The sequence below is a fragment of the Sciurus vulgaris genome (genome assembly GCF_902686455.1).
Source record: "Sciurus vulgaris genome assembly, chromosome: 19".
Classification (NCBI taxonomy): domain Eukaryota; kingdom Metazoa; phylum Chordata; class Mammalia; order Rodentia; family Sciuridae; genus Sciurus; species Sciurus vulgaris.
Window position 1 is genome coordinate 13,647,381 of NC_136480.1, and position 5,251 is coordinate 13,652,631.

The window sequence follows — 5,251 nt, forward strand, 5'->3', positions numbered from 1 at the left end:
AAACTATAGCTTAATAAAAAGAAACATAAAAATATACAAAAGACTTAAAAGTTACTAAGCTTCACTCATAATAAGAGAAAGCAAATTAAAACTTCACTAAGCTACCAGTGCAGCAATTAAATGGGAAAAAATAATCAAAAGCCTGACAACAGGTACTATGGGTCAGACATGCTTATTTGCTGGTGGGAATGCAGGAGAGAACAGTCCCAGTGGAGAGGAATTTGATACCATCTAAAAATAGCCACTTCTACCCTTTGTGCCCCCAACCTCACTTCTGGGAATTTATTCTGAATATATAGTCTTATGCTGGATTTCCATGCACACTTAGGTCTATTTCCGGACTTCCTATTCTTTCTGACTAGTCTTGTCTATTTATGTTTCAGCACTACACAGTTTTAATTATAGATCCTTTAAAATGTTTTAATGTTTATTAAGACTAATTTTCTCTCTTTGCCTTTCTTCCTTTACTTTTTCTGCCTATTGTTATGTGCCTTATATTTTGAAATTCTGTTCATATGAAGTTTAGAATCAACCTTTCTAGCTGTAGAAACATAAGTGTGTCTTATGTGTGTGTTGCAGTAAATTTATAATTTAGGGATAAGTGAAATCTTTTTGATGGTCATACTTTTCAAAAATGGTGTCTTTCCATCAAGTCTCCCTTACTTTTTTTTTTTTTTTTTTTTTAGGAAAATCTAAAGATTTTCTCATGTAGTCTGCACATTTTTTGTTAGTACCTAACTATTTCGTCTTTATTGTTGTTGCTGTTGTAAATGTAGTTTTTGCTTTTATTGACGCTTCTGTACATGCTTTGTACAAGGCTGTTGATTTCTACTATTTTTATCCTGCTATATTATTGAATTATTGCTTCAGTTTTGACATTTAACCTCATGGGTTTCGTATGCAGAGTCTCAGCATCCATAAGGATAGTTAGTTTTACTTACTCTTTTCTTATGCCTCAAATCACTTCCACTTGACTAATTGCTTTGGCTGATATGTCCAATACAGGGTTAAGTAGAAGGAGAGGTAGTTGGCATCCTTACCATATAGTCATCTAGGCTGGTTCTATAGTTTGGCTATTGTGAATTGTGCTACTATAAACATAGGTGTGCATTTATCAGTATAGTACAATGACTTTAATTCTTTTTTTTTATGTATATATTTTTTAGTTGTGGATTGACACAATACCTTTATTTTATTTATTTATTTTTATGTGGGGCTGAGGATCAAACCCAGTGCCTCACATGTGCTAGGCAAGTGCTCTACCACTGGGCCACAACCCCAGCCCCCGATGACTTTACTTCTTTAGGATAAATACCAAGGAGTGGTATAGCTGGATCATGTGGTGTTTCCAGGCCTAGTCTTTTGGGGAAACTTCATACTGATTTCCATAATAGTTGTACTAATTTATAGTTCCACCAACGGTATAAAAATGTTCCTTTCTTTCATCCTCTTCAGCATTTATTAATATTTGTATTCTTGGTGACTGCCATTCTGATTGGTGTGAGATGAAATCTCAGTGTGGGTTTTATCTGCATTTCCCGGATTACTAATGATTTTGGACATTTTCATATATTTGTTTCACCAGTAAAATTTTATTAGAACTCAGGTATTCCCATTCATGTATATAGTAATTACGGTTGCTTTCTTACAGTTGTTAAGTTGAATGGTCATGAAAGGGAACGTATGGCCCACAAAGCTTAAATATTTACCACTTGACCTATTTATTTGTTTATTTATTTATTTATTTTTGCAGTTCTGGGGATTGAACCTATGGTCTCCCACATTTTAGGCAAGCCCCAGCTCCTTTTTTAAAAATTCTGTCTTTGAGATAGGGTCTTGCTAAGTTGTCCAGGCCAGCTTTGAACTTGCAATCCTCCTGCCTTAGCCTCCTGAGTCACTAGAATTACACGTGTGTGCCACTGACTCCTTTTGGAAATTCTGCCCAATGCCTTTGTTAGAGGTCCTCAGAATTCTCTCTTAGATTTCAGTTAACATTTAGCTGATCTGTCTTGATCCTACTAAATGCCAGGCACTGTTCTAGGTCCATAGGCTACAGTAGTGAACAAAACAGACAAAATCATCCCTGCCCATGGAGAAGAGTATAAATGTACACATAACAACATAAGATTAGTAGAAAAGCTAGAAGCTCATAAATGCTTTAGAAAATAAAATAGAGTAGGAGGAAGCATGGGGGAGAGGAACCGTTTAAAGAAATGAGCTCAGAATAGGGCCTTTTGAGATGGCGATATCTGAGTTGAGCCTTAAAAAAGATAAGGCATCTGACATACAGACATCGAGAGGAACAGCTTCTCAGGCAGAGAGAATGGCAGTTTCAAGAGCAGAAGATAAGGCGCACACAAGGCTGGTGGGCCAGGAGGGCGGATGTCCTGTAGTGGGGTGGAGTCGGGGTGGAGTGAGCAGCAGCACTGAGGGCTCCGGATGGCCTTGCAAGACCAGGTGGGAGGCCCTGGGAGCGAGTCAGACCAAGAGGGCAGCAGTGGAAAGGAAGAGGAGTGAGCATCTCTGCCCAGTCCTAGGACCTCACGCTGCAGTCACCATTCCTGCGAGATCTCTCTTCTGAGTTTCAGATGTGCATCTAAACCCCTCATAGTCCTCTCCTCCTTCTGTGTGCCACCGGCACTTCAGGCTCTTCTCTGTTCCTGGAACACGTGTTCTCCTCCTGCGTTGCCTTTATGCCACTACCAAAGCCATGCAGCCACGTCTTCCTATTAAGATGTTCTCTCAAAAAGGCCACTGTCAACACATATGTTAGTGGACACTCTGTGTCCCATAAACACTTTGGTTTCCCTTAACACACCATTATGGTTTCATTTATTAGGTTTTCTGCTTTTAATGGCAGCTTAATGCCCACATGGCATAAGGTAGGTTTCAGTTGGGGCAGGATGATGAAATGCTACCTTAGAACACAGTTCAGGGCAGGGTGCCATATCAGTGGGGCACTGAAATCCCTGAAAATAGAGAAGGGAATTATACACTGAATTCCTTTCATTTTGTAGTTTTGTCCAACAGGGGTATTGCCATTGGGCCATATAATTTTGAAATGGTCACTTTTGTTAAAAATGAAAAATTATCATTTAGCTGTATATAAAAATTAAGACTATATATAGTACAGAATTTTTTTTTTTTTTTTTTTTTTTGGTACTAGGGATTGAACCCAGGGGTGCTTAATGACCAACCTACATCCCCAGCCCTTTTCATTTTTTATTTGAGACAGGGTCTTGCTAAGTTATTGAGGCTGGTCTTGAATTTATGATCCTCCTACCTTAGACTCCTGAGCCCCTGGGATTACAAGTGTGTGCCAGTATGCCCAGCTTCCAAGAAATTTTTTTGTCTACTCCCCATTATAACTTTGGAATTTAGCATTCATATTTTTTTTAACTTGTAGCAAAGGAGCTAGTTAGCTCTGGAAACTACTTAGTCAGAAGTATGTATGATTTTTTTTCCCCATGATCTTTGGTTTTTCATAATTTGTGTGCAAAGGAACTTAAGAAATGTCTTAGTCTTTTGTATATAACTCCTCCAAGTGTTTAAAACTAATAATAATAAATATAAGGGAAATAAGTTTTCCTAGATTATATTTTTACTTTATACTTCTGTGTGGGAAAGAGTCTTATAAAAATCATTAATGTGAAACTAACTAGGCCAATGAGAGCTATTATTTTTTATTACAATATTAACTTCAAAATAAATGTTTAGATGCAAGGTTAACATAGTTAAAAATGCAATTAAGTCTGATTCCTTGACACTTGAAAGCTCTTTATATATTTATCATTTATTCAATAAATATTTATCAAAGGCTTGCTCTGTACCACACAGTATGCTTGTGCTCAAGATGAGCATAAACAAACACAAGAAGTTTGCCACCATGGAGCTTAGTATTAGTGGGGAAGGCAGACAATAAATATGTAAAAAATAATTACTGCTTGTAATAAGTGCTAGGAAGGAAATAAACACAGCAGCAGAGACAGAGACAAGCAGACTTCAGGAGGCTGCTTGCAGGAGGGTCTCTCTGAGAAGATGACTGTGGACTGAGGTCTGCAGGCTGAGAGCATCAGCCATGAGAACTGGAAAATGACCCCCAGCAGAGGGACCAGCAGGAGCAAGGACTGAGAATCAGGAATGCTCAAGAACAGAAAGGAGGCTGCAGCGGAGCCTTCAAAACCCAGAGGCACAAGTCAGGCTGGAGAGAGGAGTGGAAGCCAGACTGTGCAGGATTCTGCAGGCCTCCTTCGGTGGCAAATTTGGATTTATTCTGAGTGTGATAGAAGGAATGAATGCCATGACCTGATACTGTCCTGTTTTTTTTGTTTTTTGTTTTTTTTTTTTAAGTTGTAGGAAAACAGATACACATTTTACCATTTTAGCCCTTTGTAACTGAATGATTCAGTGACATTTGGTACATATCATGGTGCAATGTTCCATCCACAGATCTTTCTACCGAACTTTTTCATCTTCTGTCCTTATTAAACAATCACTTCCCATTCTCCCCTTGCCCCTTCCTTTGTAACCAGTATTCTACTTTCTGTCTCTGTAAATTTCCATGTTCTAGAAATCTCTTGTAAGTAGAATCATTCAACAACTATTCTTTTGTCTGGCTTATTTCATGTAGCTTCCTGTTTTTAATATTTCATGTTGTAGCATACATCAGAATTTCATTCCTTTTAAGGCTAAAATAATATCCCATGGTATGTACATGGTACATTTTGTTTATTTTTCATCCATTGATGGGTACTGTCCTCTGGTTTTTAGTGGAGGATTATTATCTCAGTACTTTTTATGGGAAGAAATAACAATGTAAAAAACAGTTGTTCATTAAGGGTGCATCTTGTTGGATTTATACTCAAAATAACAATTGTTTAACATGATACCAGACTATTTTAATCTCACTTAGAGGTTTATAATTCAGGACTGCCGTGAGATAGCTCCATAGTTACAAGACCCAAAATCCCTGTTGGCTTTCTCCTCCATCATCAGCACAAGGCATTCATATTCAAGTTCATCTCATGGTCACATTATAACTACAACCATCTGTGCACTCAACAGCTCGCACAACTGTCTGTGTACTTACTCCAGGCCGCCGGAGGCAGAAAGATGGGAAAACAAAATGGCGCCCCTCCAACCAAGTGATGGCCTGTGAAGAGCTCTCCTGCAAGCTCACTGGCCACCCTTTCCTGCACTAGGGACCAAGCCTCAACGCAGGAGTCTTTGGAGGACAGATATCCAAACCACA